Source organism: Lucilia sericata, unplaced genomic scaffold (assembly GCF_015586225.1).
Source record: "Lucilia sericata isolate MDLA Ls3-8-SP2 unplaced genomic scaffold, ASM1558622v1 Contig001650F_arrow, whole genome shotgun sequence".
NCBI lineage: Eukaryota > Metazoa > Arthropoda > Insecta > Diptera > Calliphoridae > Lucilia > Lucilia sericata.
The window spans coordinates 68,933-87,958 of NW_023995564.1; the positions used below are offsets into that span (position 1 = coordinate 68,933).

General features: G+C 31.8%; 1 long non-coding RNA gene across 1 annotated transcript in view; it reads right to left on the bottom strand.

The window, feature by feature from the left end:
* Window positions 1-19,026, bottom strand: part of LOC119612325 — a 39,549-nt gene that overhangs the window by 8,159 nt on the left and 12,364 nt on the right. Inside the window, exon 2 of the long non-coding RNA XR_005232132.1 lies at window positions 7,776-7,828. This is a non-coding gene — a long non-coding RNA (uncharacterized LOC119612325). The remainder of the gene's footprint in view (window positions 1-7,775; window positions 7,829-19,026) is intronic.

Below are 19,026 nucleotides of genomic sequence, written 5' to 3' on the forward strand. Positions count from 1 at the left end.
AGTTCTGTTCTAGTTCTGTTCTAGTTCTGTTCTAGTTCTGTTCTAGTTTTGTTCTAGTTCTGTTCTAGTTCTGTTCTAGTTCGGTTCTAGTTCTGTTCTAGTTCTGTTCTAGTTCTGTTCTAGTTCTGTTCTAGTTGTTCTAGTTCTGTTCTAGTTCTGTTCTAGTTCTGTTCTAGTTCTGTTCTAGTTCTGTTCTAGTTCTGTTCTAGTTCTGTTCTAGTTCTGTTCTAGTGCTGTTCTAGTTCTAGTTCTGTTCTAGTTCTAGTTCTGTTCTAGTTCTGTTCTAGTTCTAGTTCTAGTTCTAGTTCTAGTTCTGTTCTAGTTCTGTTCTAGTTCTGTTCTAGTTCTGTTCTAGTTCTGTTCTAGTTCTGTTCTAGTTCTGTTCTAGTTCTGTTCTAGTTCTGTTCTAGTTCTGTTCTAGTTCTGTTCTAGTTCTGTTCTAGTTATGTTCTAGTTCTGTTCTAGTTCTGTTCTAGTTCTGTTCTAGTTCTGTTCTAGTACTGTTCTAGTTCTGTTCTGTTCTAGTTCTGTTCTAGTTCTGTTCTAGTTCTGTTCTAGTTCTGTTCTAGTTCTGTTCTAGTTCTGTTCTAGTTCTGTTCTAGTTCTGTTCTAGTTCTGTTCTAGTTCTGTTCTAGTTCTGTTCTAGTTCTGTTCTAGTTATGTTCTAGTTGTTCTAGTCTAGTTCTGTTCTAGTTCTGTTCTAGTTCTGTTCTAGTTCTGTTCTAGTTCTGTTCTAGTTCTGTTCTAGTTCTGTTCTAGTTCTGTTCTAGTTCTGTTCCTAGTTCTGTTCTAGTTCTAGTTCTGTTCTAGTTCTGTTCTAGTTCTGTTCTAGTTCTGTTCTAGGTCTGTTCTAGTTCTAGTTCTAGTGCGAGTTCTATTTCTAGGTTCTAGTTCTAGTTCTGTTCTAGTTCTGTTCGAGTTCTAGTTCTGTTGCTAGTTCTAGTTCTAGTTCTAGTTCTAGTTCTGTTCTAGTTCTGTTCTAGTTTCTAGTTCTGTTCTAGTTCTGTTCTAGTTCTGTTCTAGTTCTGTTTCTAGTTCTGTTCTAGTTATGTTCTAGTTCTGTTCTAGGTCTAGTTCATGTTCTAGTTCTAGTTCTGTTCTAGTTCTAGTTCTAGTTATAGTTCTAGTTCTGTTCAGGTCTGTTCTAGTTCTAGTTCTGTTCTAGTTCTAGTTCTAGTTCTAGTTCTTAGTGCATGTCTAGTTCTGTTCTGGAGTTCTGTTCTAGTTCTGTTCTAGTTCTGTTCTAGTTCTGTTCTAGTTCTGTTCTAGTTCTGTTCTAGTTCTGTTCTAGTTCTGTTCTAGTTCTGTTCTAGTTCTGTTCTAGTTCTGTTCTAGTTCTGTTCTAGTTCTGTTCTAGTTCTGTTCTAGTTATGTTCTAGTTCTGTTCTAGTTCTGTTCTAGTTCTGTTCTAGTTCTGTTCTAGTTCTGTTCTAGTTCTGTTCTAGTTCTGTTCTAGTTCTGTTCTAGTTCTGTTCTAGTTCTGTTCTAGTTCTGTTCTAGTTCTGTTCTAGTTCTGTTCTAGTTCTGTTATAGTTCTGTTCTGTTCTAGTTCTGTTCTAGTTCTGTTTTAGTTCTGTTCTAGTTCTGTTCTAGTTCTGTTCTAGTTTTGTTTTAGTACTGCTCTAGTTCTGTTCTAGTTATGTTCTACTTCATACATGTATATTTGTGTAGGGTACCATGCCCGACTATAATTTCCTGTTGAATTGAAAATTTATAATAAAAACATTAAAATGTTTCTGCCATCTACGACAAAATAAATATTAATATTTTATAAATAACTTAAAGCTTTAGCGAACATTTAATACTTAGAATTTTGTCTAAGGGGTACGTAGTACTTTCAATAAATGTATACCAATATCTGATAATGGAGTGTCAGATATAAAGTACATACAAATTTATTTTGTTCTTAATCGAATGTTGTTTTGTTATTTATCTCTAAAAAATATGTGTCATAATGATAAGTTATACAAATAAACAAATGTTCAAACAGACAAATAATATTATGTTGTCTGCAGAAAACAGATCGATCGTTAATGTTAGTATTTTCAATTAATCGTTATAAGAGTTTAATACTTTTGGATCGTCTAATCGATGGAAGCAATAAGCTATTTACATTATAAACATTTTATTTTTATCAATGGTGATATTTTTAAGATTTATTAAAATCTTTTTTTGGAAAATTTTTAATTTTTTGGTGAAAAAATAAAATATTGCCAAAATATCGAGTTTTTGGTAAAAAATTTACATTTTTAAGTGAAAATCTTTTTTTAGGGTAAAATTTTCATTTTAGTGAAAAATTCAATTTTAAACATTACTGGTGAAATGTAAACCGGGTATTCACCCAAGTGAATACCCTTATTATTGTATTTCTTATTAACTAAGATTTATTTATAAACCACCTAATTATGGTCATAAAAATGTAATGTTTAGTCAGTTAACACTTTTTTTATTTATTTTAAATCAATCGTCAATACGAAATTTATCATAAATTTCAGTGGAAAGATCAATTCTAAACGAACAAGTATTTTTATAAATTTTACAATGACTCATGACCATATAGTCATGCTCTCCTCTTAAAAAGGTGCTTAATTTGATATTGAAATAAAACAAAATTTAAATGACTAAAAAAGGTGCATAAATTACACTTGACTATTACTAGTCTGACTAACTAAATGGTAGTATTGAAATGGTAAAAATACACTTCTTTATAAAACAGACACTTGCCATACTAAGTTGCAGTTTTGCACATAAAACTTATTTCTGTTTACACACTCTGACAACTAAATAAATGAATCTATTGAAAGAAAGAAAAATAATAAACTGTTGCAACAACAAACAAATATTTTTATTTTCAAACACTGAAAATCAGAAAATAAAAGTGTCAGACATTTGTCTGCTGCACTCCCAGTCAAAATAAAGATTTACTACAACCGCACAGCCACAGCACACTGCAAGTGCATGAGCTGTGCTGTGCAAATCATAAACTACACAAGTTTAACTAAACAATTACAAAAGTAATTATTCAATATAATGACAGTTGGCTGTTTGGAAAAAATGAAAAATAATCAGACATGTTGGTGGATTGGTAGTCAGTTAGTGTAAATTGGTGGCAATGGTAGTCGCAAGTAACGCAGCCACATTTGCTAATCATTTCAACATTAATTTGAATGATATTTGCAATCTACTTGTAGTTTAGCTTTACTTGCAGACAGAAGTGTAAATATATGCATTCTCGATAGATTAGTATGCAGTTTAGTTCTAGTTCAGTTCTAGTTCAGTTCTGGTTCAGTTCTAGTTCAGTTCTAGTTCTGTTCTAGTTCAGTTCTAGTTCAGTTCTAGTTCAGTTCTAGTTCAGTTCTAGTTCAGTTCTAGTTCAGTTCTAGTTCAGTTCTAGTTCAGTTCTAGTTCAGTTCTAGTTCAGTTCTAGTTCAGTTCTAGTTCAGTTCTAGTTCAGTTCTAGTTCAGTTCTAGTTCAGTTCTAGTTCAGTTCTAGTTCAGTTCTAGTTCAGTTCTAGTTCAGTTCTAGTTCAGTTCTAGTTCAGTTCTAGTTCAGTTCTAGTTCAGTTCTAGTTCAATTCTAGTTCAGTTCTAGTTCTGTTCTAGTTCAGTTCTAGTTCAGTTCTAGTTCAGTTCTAGTTCAGTTCTAGTTCAGTTCTAGTTCAGTTCAGTTCTAGTTCAGTTCAGTTCTAGTTCAGTTCTAGTTCAGTTCAGTTCTAGTTCAGTTCTAGTTCAGTTCAGTTCTAGTTCAGTTCTAGTTCAGTTCTAGTTCAGTTCTAGTTCAGTTCTAGTTCTAGTTCAGTTCTAGTTTCAGTTCTAGTTCAGTTCTAGTTCAGTTCTAGTTCAGTTCAGTTCTAGTTCAGTTCTAGTTCAGTTCTAGTTCAGTTCTAGTTCAGTAGTTCAGTTCTAGTTCAGTTCTAGTTCAGTTCTAGTTCAGTTCTAGTTCAGTTCTAGTTCAGTTCTAGTTCAGTTCTAGTTCAGTTCTAGTTCAGTTCTAGTTCAGTTCTAGTTCAGTTCTAGTTCAGTTCTAGTTCAGTTCTAGTTCAGTTCTAGTTCAGTTCTAGTTCAGTTCTAGTTCAGTTCTAGTTCAGTTCTAGTTCAGTTCTAGTTCAGTTCTAGTTCAGTTCTAGTTCAGTTCTAGTTCAGTTCTAGTTCAGTTCTAGTTCAGTTCTAGTTCAGTTCTAGTTCAGTTCTAGTTCAGTTCTAGTTCAGTAGTTCAGTTCTAGTTCAGTTCTAGTCAGTTCTAGTTCAGTTCTAGTTCAGTTCTAGTTCAGTTCTAGTTCAGTTCTAGTTCAGTTCTAGTTCAGTTCTAGTTCAGTTCTAGTTCAGTTCTAGTTCAGTTCTAGTTCAGTTCTAGTTCAGTTCTAGTTCAGTTCTAGTTCAGTTCTAGTTCAGTTCTAGTTCAGTTCTAGTTCAGTTCTAGTTCAGTTCTAGTTTCAGTTCTAGTTCAGTTCTAATTCTATCTGTTCTAGTTCAGTTCGAATTCAGTTCTAGTTCTTTTCCACAGTAAGTTTCTTCACAAATCCATGATTAAATACCTTTAAACAAATGTTTAAACACACTGTACATTTATTTATTTGACACACTGTTATCTCTATATAGTCTACTGATACTGAAGATGGAAAAAACAAATAAATTACATTTACAAACAACCAAGACTTTCCGGACAAACAGACATTGGCTGGTAGAATGAGTGTGTAATCTATTACTATTGTTAGTTAGTTATTTAACATGTAATGACAGTTTGCAAATTATATAGTAGTATATTTTACAAAATCATGCAACAATGTGTGGCAATCACACAAATCATTAAAGAAAAGGGAAGTGGAAAAATCAAATGCAAAAGGTACTCATAAATTTTGTAAATTACCAACTAGGAAATCTTAAATTTTATCTTTATCGTTTAGGAGTTGTAAGGAAACTAGAGAGAGAGAGAGAGAGAGAGAGAGAGAGAGAGAGAGAGAGAAGGGTTCAAATGAGAGAATGAAAATGAGAAAATTTAAAAAATTTTAAATATTTAAAACCTTATTGCTTTAAGTACTGACATTTAAACAAAAAATTGCAATTAAATTAAATACATATACAACTTAATAAAAAAAAGCTTTTAAATGGAACGTGTGTCCAAGAGTTGCCAGAGAATCAAAATTCTAACTTTATATGAAAACTTCTATTCTATTGAAGTTTTAGAAATTCTATTGGAATCAGATATAGGCAAAGAGCTCTCTTGCTTTCACACATATGTATGTAGTTAAGCTTACACATGTATAAAACACATATAGAATCAATCAGAGAGCATAGTAATCACTCATATAGAGTTGAAAAGATTTCCCCTCCTTTAGCAACACTGATCAGTCTCATTTTATAAAAGAGAATATAAAAAATGCATAAAATTTTAAATATTTCCATTTGAAACTTATCAATTCTAATAAAACAAATATTTGTTTAAAACTTTGACGTCATTATATGAAAAGTTACTTTTTTTTCTTTCATATTTCTCTATGTTATCAGCATTTAACGAGTATTACTTTACGCTCTATATATTTGTTTAAATTTTATAATACATGTGACTAATTTTAAATTAATAATAAAAATATATATAAAGCATAGTACCGTTAACAGAATTCATTTAGTAATTTTTTAGAAAAAGAGTTAGCGAAATATAAAATATTTAAATGAAACGATTTCTTTGTAAAACATTTTATGAATAAGATTTGTCAGATCATATTTGTTATTCAAATAGGGGAAGAATTTTCTGAAATAGAGGGAATTGTTAGAAATGTCATTATGATATAAATTCAACTTCGTCAGAAATTTGTCATTCTGTTGGTAATTTAAAGAATATAAATTTCCGATACTTATCGCTAGCGGAGTCTATTAATATTTGTCTATCTATCTGTTAAAATCAATTATCTGAGGACCCCTGATATCCTAAATAATTCCATCTGAAATGTTTTCTAAAAGGTTTCTATTTCAAATCAGATAAATCGGCCCCTAAAATCCGATAACAACCCATGAAAATATTGTTAAAATAAAGGATTTCTTGTCGGCATGAAAACAGCAACTACACTATAGTTAGTTTTGATAGCAAGAAGCTTCTGAAATCGGGGATGGAAACAATTTAAAATTCAAAATTTTATTTATTTTTTTTTTAATTTTAAATACGAATTCTAAAATTTTAAGAAATATTAAAAAAATTAAGAACATTTAAAAATGTTTGAATGATTCAGAATCTATAAGCGGAAACTTTTTGGTACTTTTTTTGTTCTTCAAAAGGTACTTTTTGAATTTGAAATAATATTGAATAATGATTTATTATGAAGCTTTCTTTGATACCTTTAAAATTGTCTACAGTCCTGATAGAATAAGAATCTACAAAAGTGAATTACTTTTTAGTACTTTATCCCCCAAATGGTACTTTTTGAATTTCATATAATATTAAACGAAGAAATAAAAAATTTAAAATGGGGTCCATCATCATTCCCCTTATAACAAATGAAATATTGGTCTAAGACCTATTAAAGGTATAGGTATATTCTGGGTTCATATTAGATTCTAAGACGATCTAGACATGTCCCTGTGTCTGTTGAAAACACTATATAGACCAATCGAAATAAGCTGACATTTCGCCAAAGTATTTTCAGTTGATGCAGTTTGTTTGGTATTGAAAATGGGCAATATCGGTTCACGAATTCGTGTCTATAACGCTAGTAATTGCCTTAATTTTATGAAGATCGAGGAGGTCCTATCTTCCCCAATAAGGTTCCCCTCAGAAAATGACTTTGCTACAAAATTCTAATATAGCAAAGAAATTCGACATAAACCGGTTTTTAATGGAATTAAAATCTCTCAGTCAACTTTAATGAGAGTCGGTCCATAATTGGCCCTTATCACCCATATAAAGTTCTGTTCAAAAGAAAATGACTTTAACGTCCATAACTTGCTTCAAAAGTAACGAAATTCGACATAGACAAGTTTTATAGGAATTAAAATCTCTCTTCCAAATTTAAGAGAATCTGTCCATAATTGTACCTAAATCCCATATAAGGTGCTTCTCATGAAACGCACATTACAGGCTTAAAAATACCAGTACAGCAATGAAAATCAAGACCCCATATGAGATACTCTTTAGAACTGTTTTAAAAAATACAAGTACACAGAGGGAAAAGGAAATATATAGTACACGCCTGGTACCAAATTGACACCAAACTGTTTATAATTTTTTCAATACCATCCGTGAGCTTACCACGTTTGTTAACATTTAGACAACGGATGTGTATAAAATTTAGATTTCGACCATGAATTGTTGCAATGCTGACAACGTTGCGTTGTCAACATTACATAGTGTTGTCGTACGTATGTATATACTCTGACAACGGATGTTATTGAAAAATTATAAACTCTTTGGTGTCAATTTGGCACTAGGCGTGTATATTTCCATTTCCTCTGTGTAGGTCGAAGAAATTTGATATGAAAAAGTTTTTTATTTTATGAACCAATATCTCTCTACCAAGGGGCTAAAAAGAATATCCCTCCCATTATGAACTATAAATCGCTTAAAAATCAAGGTATTAAGTGAAATTCAACAAAATGTTATATGTTATTAGAAATTAGTTACTGCCTCGAAATGTGAAGAGCTCAATCTGTGATTGACTCAAGTTCCCATAAAAGAATCGAATCCGAAAATAACTATGAAGCTTATATTTATATCGGTATATGTATGACATAATATCGAATATAACATTCTGGCGATATTTAATTTCTATTTGGATAGCACTTACCTTTGCTGCGGTTATATAGAGCAATATTTTCTGAAATTATCAGAGTCAGAGATCTGAAATTAAAAAGTAAAATCTAGTTTAGAATATTTATAAAATTATCTATAAAAAGAGTTTATAAGATAATAATTGTTTTAAGATGTGCGAGGAGTTACAAATCGGATTAACCTATGTGTGGATTTGAAATTTGAAAGTGAGGAAAATATTTTAGTTTTTATTGCCATTTAGTTTAAATTATTTACAAAAATTCTGAAATACCTTAAGCTTTTGGAACTTGTTTTAACCACAATTCCCCCAAACGCAAACCCTTGCAGTTATTTTTTGATTTTGAACATGACAACTCCATTAAATATTTATGAGTTTTTATCTTTAATATATAAAACTGAAGTTTGCAATTTTTTAGCAAGTTATTATTAATCTAGACAATGTTAAACACAAAATTCAAAAATTACGAAAATCTTATCGAATCTGTATATAGAACTTCTTTTTATTTAAAACTATTTTTATGTAATTTCCATCATCACGCATGTAAAAAAACAATTTTCAACTCTTAAGTGGAAAAAAAGTAAAATAAAACATTGTAATTTGTGTCAGTCATTAAGATTGATACATGTTTTACGTTTCGCATATCGAAAGGGTTATTCAAGAAGAGAGAAGAATCGACTTTTAAAACTAAACCGAATGTTTTGAGTACCGTTTCATTAAATTAATGTATCTTTGTTAATAATATGACAACAAATCATTAATTTAACGAAACTTTGTCATATATGTAATGAATTGGTTTAATGACATTGCTGCACTAATATCCTTCATTAATGTAATGTAATTTTTACATTTAAACAATGAATTTTGTCATTCATTTTCCTAAATTGTTTCATAAATAGAAATTCATTAATGAAATTAAATATTTTATTAATATAATGATTAAAATACTTTATTTAAAATTTTCATTATTTCATGATTTTAAGAAAAGATTTCATTCTAAAAACAATTTCTTTCATAATAATAATGAACAAATTCCTCTTAGAGGCAAAAACTTCTAATCAGAAACATTTCATTAAATACTCTAAATTAATGAATATTCAAAAAAATATCTTAAAATTCAAACACCTTCTAGTAGCACCCTTTTACAACTCCCTAGGCTAAGAAAGATTCAAAACGTACATCAACTGACACAATGGTATTCCTTCATTACACGCTAAACAGATTCACTGAAATTTACTTTAAATAAAAAGAAAACTGAAAATAAAAAGCGAACGTGTAAAACACCCAATACTGTGCAGTTCATCTTAAAAACATTAAAATTCAGTTTACTATACAAAAGGAAGCCAAACAGCAGCAGCAGCAAGATCCTCACGTGAACATGCAACAATAAAAATCCAAAAATAGCATAAAATTACATTAACAAAAAATCGAAACGCAACAAAAATAAAATAAATAATAAAAATAGGAAATCATGCAACAGCAAATAGTGAACTTGACCTTGGCATATCCAAACTAATGGCTAAAGACAAACACACCAACCAACCAGTTGGTTAGCCAAGCCAACAAATACCTCAGCACAGCCAACAAAACGTAACTATTGCCAAGGTAACCGCTAATTGTTGCAAACATGTCAAGAAGCCACAACAAATCTTAAAACTAAACATTAAAATGACGTTAAACCAACTTTAAAATTTTTTACTAAAAATACCATAAATATAAACAAATCCTTTTCAATCTGTAGTTTTTAACTTGTTTTGACCAAAATATAAAATCACAAGATCAAGAGTGAGTTAGTTAGTTTAATAGTTGTACTAGTAGTTTTATGTTTATTTAACAGTTTGTTTTAAAAACATTTTATTTAGGAGTTGCCAAACTGGACTAAAGGCTAAACTACAGTCTGAAGTATAGGTTAAACTACAATCAAGTCTAGGCTATAGTCTAGCCTAAGTTACAGTCTAGTCTATAGTGTGGTCTATAGTCTGTTTTATAGTCTTGTTTATGGTCTAGTCTATAGTGTAGACAAAAGTCTGTTCCATAATCTGGTCTATAGTCTGATCTATAGTCTAGTCAATAGTCTGTTCTATAGTCTAGTCTATAGTCTAGTCTATAGGCTAGTCTATAGTCTAGTCTATAGGGGGGTCTGTAGTCTGATCTGCAGTCTGGTCCATAATATGGTCTATAGTAGTGTATATAGTCTAGTCTATAGTCTAGTCTATAGTCTAGTCTATAGTCTAGTCTATAGTCTAGTCTATAGTCTAGTCTATAGTCTAGTCTATAGTCTAGTCTATAGTCTAGTCTATAGTCTAGTCTATAGTCTAGTCTATAGTCTAGTCTATAGTCTAGTCTATAGTCTAGTCTATAGTCTAGTCTATAGTCTAGTCTATAGTCTAGTCTATAGTCTAGTCTATAGTCTAGTCTAGTCTATAGTCTAGTCTAGTCTAGTCTATAGTCTAGTCTAGTCTATAGTCTAGTCTAGTCTATAGTCTAGTCTAGTCTATAGTCTAGTCTATAGTCTAGTCTATAGTCTAGTCTATAGTCTAGTCTATAGTCTAGATATAGTATAGTCTATAGTCTAGTCTAGTCTAGTCTAGTCTATAGTCTAGTCTAGTATAGCTCTAGTCTAGTCTATAGTCTAGTCTAGTCTATAGTCTAGTCTAGTCTATAGTCTAGTCTTATAGTCTAGTCTATAGTCTAGTCTATAGTCTAGTCTATAGTCTAGGTCTATAGTCTAGTCTATAGTCTAGTCTATAGTCTAGTCTCTAGTCTAGTCTATAGTCTAGTCTATAGTCTAGTCTATAGTCTAGTCTATAGTCTAGTCTATAGTCTAGTCTATAGTCTAGTCTATAGTCTAGTCTATAGTCTAGTCTATAGTCTAGTCTATAGTCTAGTCTATAGTCTAGTCTATAGTTCTAGTCTCATGTCTAGTCTATAGTCTAGTCTATAGTCTAGTCTATAGTCTAGTCTATAGGTCTAGTCTATAGTCTAGTCTATAGTCTAGTCTAGTCTAGTCTATAGTCTAGTCTATAGTCTAGTCTATAGTCTAGTCTATAGTCTAGTCTATAGTCTAGTATAGTCTAGTCTATAGTCTAGTCTATAGTCTAGTCTATAGTCTAGTCTATAGTCTGTCTATAGTCTAGTCTATCGTCTAGTCTATAGTCTAGTCTATAGTCTAGTCTATAGTCTAGTCTATAGTCTAGTCTATAGTCTAGTCTATAGTCTAGTCATAGTCTAGTCTATAGTCTAGTCTATAGTCTTAGTCTATAGTCTAGTCTATAGTCTAGTCTATAGTCTAGTCTATAGTCTAGTCTATAGTCTAGTCTATAGTCTAGTCTATAGTCTAGTCTATAGTCTAGTCTATAGTCTAGTCTATAGTCTAGTCTATAGTCTAGTCTATAGTCTAGTCTATAGTCTAGTCTATATTCTAGTCTAGTCTAGTCTAGTCTATAGTCTAGTCTATATTCTAGTCTATAGTCTAGTCTATAGTCTAGTCTATATTTTAGTCTATAGTCTAGTCTTATAGTCTAGTCTATCGTCTAGTCTATAGTCTAGTCTATAGTCTAGTCTCTTAGTCTAGTCTAGTCTAGTCTATAGTCTAGTCTATAGTCAAGTCTATAGTCTAGTCTATAGTCTACAATATTTTTACCATGACTCCAATTCATCGAATTATTCGCAGTGATCAATAATATATTGGCAACCCTATTAATCTCCACTAGGACAGTTGTATCTAGTTTTAGTAGGTTTTATTTTCTTTATGACTTGCTGCTACAACATGTTATTGCTTTCCCGTTTCAATTATCTCTCTCGGCTAAAAAAAAAACATACAAGTCTAGTCTATAGTCTAGTCTATAGTCTAGTCTATAGTCTAGTCTATAGTCTAGTCTATAGTCTAGTCTATAGTCTAGTCTATAGTCTAGTCTATAGTCTAGTCTATAGTCTAGTCTATAGTCTAGTCTATAGTCTAGTCTATAGTCTAGTCTATAGTCTAGTCTATAGTCTAGTCTATAGTCTAGTCTATAGTCTAGTCTATAGTCTAGTCTATAGTCTAGTCTATAGTCTAGTCTATAGTCTAGTCTATAGTCTAGTCTATAGTCTAGTCTATAGTCTAGTCTATAGTCTAGTCTATAGTCTAGTCTATAGTCTAGTCTATAGTCTAGTCTATAGTCTAGTCTATAGTTTAGTCTATGTTAGTCTATGGTCTAGTATAGTCTAGTCTATAGTCTAGTCTATAGTCTAGTCTATAGTCTAGTCTATAGTCTAGTCTATAGTCTAGTCTATAGTCTAGTCTATAGTCAAGTCTATAGTCTAGTCTATAGTCTACAATATTTTTACCATGACTCCAATTCATCGAATTATTCGCAGTGATCAATAATATATTGGCAACCCTATTAATCTCCACTAGGACAGTTGTATCTAGTTTTAGTAGGTTTTATTTTCTTTATGACTTGCTGCTACAACATGTTATTGCTTTCCCGTTTCAATTATCTCTCTCGGCTAAAAAAAAACATACAAGTCTAGTCTATAGTCTAGTCTATAGTCTAGTCTATAGTCTAGTCTATAGTCTAGTCTATAGTCTAGTCTAGTCTATAGTCTAGTCTATAGTCTAGTCTATAGTCTAGTCTATAGTCTAGTCTATAGTCTAGTCTATAGTCTAGTCTATAGTCTAGTCTATAGTCTAGTCTATAGTCTAGTCTATAGTCTAGTCTATAGTCTAGTCTATAGTCTAGTCTATAGTCTAGTCTATAGTCTAGTCTATAGTCTAGTCTATAGTCTAGTCTATAGTCTAGTCTATAGTCTAGTCTATAGTTTAGTCTATAGTTTAGTCTATGGTCTAGTCTATAGTCTAGTCTATAGTCTAGTCTATAGTCTAGTCTATAGTCTAGTCTATAGTCTAGTCTATAGTCTAGTCTATAGTCTAGTCTATAGTCAAGTCTATAGTCTAGTCTATAGTCTACAATATTTTTACCATGACTCCAATTCATCGAATTATTCGCAGTGATCAATAATATATTGGCAACCCTATTAATCTCCACTAGGACAGTTGTATCTAGTTTTAGTAGGTTTTATTTTCTTTATGACTTGCTGCTACAACATGTTATTGCTTTCCCGTTTCAATTATCTCTCTCGGCTAAAAAAAAAAACATACAATCAAGTACTTGTACAACCATTTCATTAGCATTATCTGTGTTTTTTTTTATGACAACCAGTATCGATTTGTTTTTCTCATATAAAAGGAGCGTGGCATGCCTGTAGTGTTGGTTGTTTATGTATTTTTTAGTTGAATTCACATTAATTTATTTAACAACATATTTGCTGATATATTTTCGGCTACTGGGCTTTCATAGTTTTCATACAAAATGTGGCAAGTTGGACTCTAAACAATTGCTCATCTTCCACTAGCAATTAAACCAGTTTTAATCGATTTCTTTAATAGCAAAAAAAAAAACTCCATCTCTATGACATTGAGTTTTAAACTGGGCGTAAGCATTAAAAATATTACTTTTGTGTTCCTCTCACAACAAACGTTGAATGCTGGATGGAGATACTACATATAGATTTAATTTATTATGTTGCAAAGTTGTTGCAAAATTAGTTACATCAAGAGCAGCAAGCAAAGCTGTCAAGGAGAAAGAAATAAACACCTAAACATAAATTGAATGTCGTTGCGTCTGTAGTATGTTTGTATGTCTTTATGTGGAACCCCACTTTGTTCATGCTGGTTGCAGACATGTTTTTTTTGTTTTCTGCAATTTGCAAGTGCAAAATGTTCAAGTTGTGGTGTCCACTGGGGCATGTGGGATAGATTGTTGGTTTTGTTTTAAAAATGAATTGAAATTGATCTCTGTTTTATAGTAGTAGCTTTGAGTTTGGAGTAAAATATAATGTCAATCATTGAGATTTGTTGGCAAAATATATAGTATATGGATGCATGAATTGTGTCTTGATGTTTGTACAATAAAAACTGACAGGTTGGTTTAAGCTGATAAACAAAAACTATTAATAAAGAACCGGAAATTTGCGAGACCTTCAGTGTTCTTAAAATAAGTGAAAGGACCTGAAAATATTAAACTGCTGCAGAGAAATGAGGTGATGAAATTTGTCTTAAATAGTTTTATTATGAAAGGACATTTTCATTTGAGGTGCTAGAATTAAATAGTTGGTTGTGAACTGGGAAACCAGAGACCGAACTAGTTAAGTATGTCTTCCGTAAACAAGGTTGTGATGTCTGTCTGGCATTGCCCTAGTCTGGTGATCTGAGCATAGAGACTGCTATAGAAATGTATCGGAAGATAAGCTTGCCAGAACTGCATCTACTTTGTATATCTTCCACGGTTCTTTCTTCAAAGGTTTGGACTAGCTACTAGACATCGGGATGCTACGGGATGTATATGATCCTTTCTTTTTTGAATAAGTTTAATGTGGCATCCGATTTGAACGCATTCATTAATGCTTTTTTTAATAGTTGCTGGACTATTTTATTGTTGCGGATCTATACGGAGGCATGAGGTCGTTTGGGTTGTCCATTATCTATCTCTTCCGGAGGAGAGTTAATTTGAAACTCCTCTTACAGTTTGTGTAACAATATAGGGAAGTACGGAGATGGTGAAGGTTTAACTTAAAAGCGAACAGAGTGTTCCAGTTGCTGACTACAGGAGTCAAGTGGACAAAAGCTCCGTCAATGAAGAGCGGATCTCTTTGAGGAAATATAGACGAATACAACGCTCAATTCTGCAAATGAAAATAGAAGCTAGAATACAGTGAAGTACGATTATTTGGCGGCAATGTAATCCTTGGGGAAACTTTCAAACGATATTTTAACAAATGGATATCAAAAACCAAGAGAGTCAAGGAGATCATTCGTTGATCACGTCCATACGTCCGCAGTTTTGACTGCAAATTAAACAAAGGAAATCCTTGTGGAAACCTGCAGACGATAACTTAACGATTTCCCATATAAACCGCCAATAGTGCCGAGGCCCTGAGTTAGTATCTTCTACCGATCATTTTCGAGGCAAATAGTTTTAAGTAACGATTTGTTAAGAGGAAATTCGTTGGACAAAATATCTTCTGAGTTGAGATAACAATAAGACTTTATGACATTGGAGTTGAGAGCCAAGGCTAGTCATAATCGCGAGGTTTAATTCTAGATTTCTAAAATAAAATTTCTGGATAACAGTGCAGGCAATGGGCATTTCTATAAAGATCAAGAAGTGGAACATTAAGAAATACGTCTGACCTACAGAAACCCCCAATTCTACTCGATATTTATAAACGCGATTAAGATGATGTTGGGGTATAACTCTGAAAATTAGAGAGGACAAGTTGGGCAGCGTGAGATATGTTTCATCCGAAATAATGGGAAGATCTGAAGGATCTTTGGAATCTATTTTTCCTATTTCAATTCAATCGGACGGATGCACTTAACTCTCAGGATTCCCCGATCTCTATATATGATTGAAGTTCCAATCAGATAAGCCGCAGTCAAAGAGTACAGCCAAAGTTCCATTCTCCATTTGAAACTCTATTACAAGGACAAGAGGTAATCGATAGTAAAGTTACTGATCGCTTTAGGCTAAGAGTCATCGGCATCATGGAACCTTAAGTTAATCAAAGAAAAATAAGGTTCTTAAAGTTATATATAAAGTTTTCTTGAAGATCTTCTGAATCGGCGTAAAGCTACCGGTTAGACTTGGATGTCCTAAGTCTTTGGTTTAAATACGATGGCATGCGAACTTTTGGAATTTTACGGAAAAATTGGACAAGTTTGGTATCATTCCCTTGCCACCTATCAATACATCCGAAAATTACAGTCATTTCCACTAACATCTAGCCACCTGGTTGGCTCTAATTAGGCTTTCGTTACGAATGCACTCTTTGTAAACGAGAGTGAAATCGGTCAGCACTTTAGTATCCCTTTTATAAGCGAAAGAGAACACAGTCATCACTCTACAGTCCCCAAGTAATCCAGAGAGTAGACACTTGTGAAAAAAAATATTCATTGCTATGAATGACTTCTATGGACAAACTTTCTGGCTGCCTCTTTTCTTACTAGGACAAACTTATGTTAAAATACCTGAGTCACCTGGGTAGTCGGTTGAGGACCGCCCCCTCGAACTTCTGGAATATTACCAAATATTTAAAGGTTTGGCTTTTAGGTGTTGGCGAGTCCCTAAGCTGTTTTCCTCACCTTTCCAAAATACCACACATAAATTACAATATCGCCTTAATACCATTAGAATAATAAATTTTTTCACGAGGCTTAAAATGAGAATAATAAATAAATTTAAAAACAAAATCTCTACCAAAAAATACAGTCAGCAGCAGTTCTTTTTTTGTAAAGTAATTAACATGATTTACAAGCAGGCGTTTTACGTTCTTGCTTGGCAGTTTTGTTTTAATTTTTTTTGGTTGAATTAGTATGCAAAATGCTCCTACATCCTCAGAGGCTTTACAACGTGTTTTGTTTTTTGGCAAATGAAAGCACAAAAGCTAATGGCAACTGACTTAACACACAGCCAAAACGTAAAGTGTTAAAGTATATGTAGGCTGGTTACTTGCTGGTGCATTTGCAATTCATTAATTCCAAACAAATGTTTATGAATCAATGATTTTTACACTCTCTCACACACACACACACACGCAGAAATTATCTATAGAAAGAGCTGCAGGAGCTGGTGGGTTTTAAACAAGTTATTCTGAAATCATATGTGTGTCAAAATATAAATATTTCAAACATACATTATTGTTTAATGGTTCGTATAAAGAAAAAACAACTAAAAATGTTTTTAATTAAATGATTTATTGATTTTCACTACCTTTTTTTCAATTATTCATTCATTTATTTAAATTTTTATTAAAATGGAAAATGTGCTTTAATAAACAAATTTGAATGAATTTGTTGAAAGAATTTAATTAATTTATTTTAAATAATTAAGTTGTCAGACAATAACGGTCATTTAATTGTAAAAAGTAAAGAAATGTTTGTGTTAAATTTAGGCGCCACTAATGGCTATAGTGTTATTTAAGTCATGATTGTTTGGAGACAGTCATGGGCAAGTTCTTAAATATGTATATAAGTGTATATGTCTTAGCATGAAGAATTCCGTAATTTTTTCAACACTAATAGTCTATAGTCTAGTCTATAGTCTAGTCTATAGTCTTGTCTATAGTCCAGTCTATAGTCTAGTCTAGTCTATGTCTATTCTATGTCTAGTCCTATAGTCTAGTCTATAGTCTAGTCTATAGTCTAGTCTATAGTCTAGTCTATAGTTAGTCTATAGTCTAGTCTATAGTCTAGTTCTCAGTCTAGTCATAGTCTAGTCTATAGTCTAGTATAGTCTAGTTATCTAGTCTATAGTCTAGTCTATAGTCTGTCTATAGTTCTAGTCTATAGTCTATTCTAGTCTATAGTCTAGTCTAGTATAGTCATGAGTCTATAGTCTAGTCTATAGCTAGTCATAGTCTAGTCTATAGTCTAGTCTATAGTCCTAGTTGTCTATAGTCTAGTCTAGTCTAGTCTAGTCTATAGTCTAGTATATTTAGTCTATTAGTTCTAAGTCTATAAGTCTAGTCTATAGTCTAGTCTATAGTCTAGTCTATAGTCTAGTCTATAGTCTAGTCTATAGTCTAGTCTATAGTCTAGTCTATAGTCTAGTCTATAGTCTAGTCTATAGTCTAGTCTATAGTCTAGTCTATAGTCTAGTCTATAGTCTAGTCTATAGTCTAGTCTATAGTCTAGTCTATAGTCTAGTCTAGTCTAGTCTATAGTCTAGTCTATAGTCTAGTCTATAGTCTAGTCTATAGTCTAGTCTATAGTCTAGTCTATAGTCTAGTCTATAGTCTAGTCTATAGTCTAGTCTATAGTCTAGTCTATAGTCTAGTCTATAGTCTAGTCTATAGTCTAGTCTATAGTCTAGTCTATAGTCTAGTCTATAGTCTAGTCTATAGTCAAGTCTATAGTCTAGTATAGTCTAGTCTATAGTCTAGTCTATAGTCTAGTCTATAGTCTAGTCTATAGTCTAGTCTATAGTCTAGTCTATAGTCTAGTCTATAGTCTAGTCTATATTCTAGTCTATAGTCTAGTCCAGCGGTTCCCACCATTTTTTACTTCGCGGACCCCTTGAGGAATTTATTTAATTTCACGGACCCCCATACATATTTTGATATCTTATTGTTATAAATAACACTGTGATACAAAAGTGAAGAAAAATAAAATGCAGGCGTTCTCATATACCAATTCTATTTCGTTATAGTCCATAGAGTACGAATATATTTTTAGTTTTCCCCTATCACTTCGTTAACTTACTTTTTAAGAGCAAAAGATGCGAAAAAGAGCCATTTTTGAAGTTTTAAATTTGAAAAATCATAAGTTTAGTAGTTTTCATCCGATTTTCAAATCCGATTTTTTTTTTAATGATACAAGTGTCTTTTAATCCAAAAAAAGAAATCCAAAATTTATGGTCAAATGTCTGAGTTACGGACGTTTAAGTAAAAAAACTCACACTTTTTTAAAAAATTTTCATTTTCATCATGCTCTACTTTGACCATGAGGCAGTGAGTTCATCTTTTATTACTTTCCTGAAGAATCACATAAAGGAAGGTTTCTAAAACTTGTTATTTCATAAAAATCTATGAAAAACTGGATAATTTATGCCAATTTTTCTAATAGCATGTTTCTCGAATTTTTGGTTTTCTCCATACAAATTAATTTTTGTATAAAAATGTTTATAAACATTTTTTAAACTTGTTACAAAGAAAACCAGAAACATGAACGTTTTTGTATGGAAGAAATATGCTATATTTTTATAAAACTTAGCACAACTCATAACCTTTTTCATCGATTATCATAAATTGACCATCATTGGAAACCCAACTTAATGTGGCTTTTTTCAAATGTAATAAAAGCTAAAGTTATTGCTTCATGGCCAACGTAGAGCAGTATGAAAATTAAAAATTGTGAAAAAAGTGTGAGTTTTTTTACTTAAATGGCCGTAACCAAGACATTAATCATAAATTTTGGATTTATTTTTTTGGGTTGAAAGACAACACTTGTATCTTTAAAACAAAATATCCAATTTAAAAATCGGTTGCAAACTACCAGACATATATTTTTTTAAAGTTAAAACTTCAGAAATAGCTCTTTTTCACAACTTTTGCTCTTAAAAAGGAACTAAACGAAGTGATCGGGAAAAATTAAAAATAAATTCCTACTCTATGGACTATAACGAAATGGAATTGGTATATGAGAACCCCTGCATTTTTTTGCTGTATC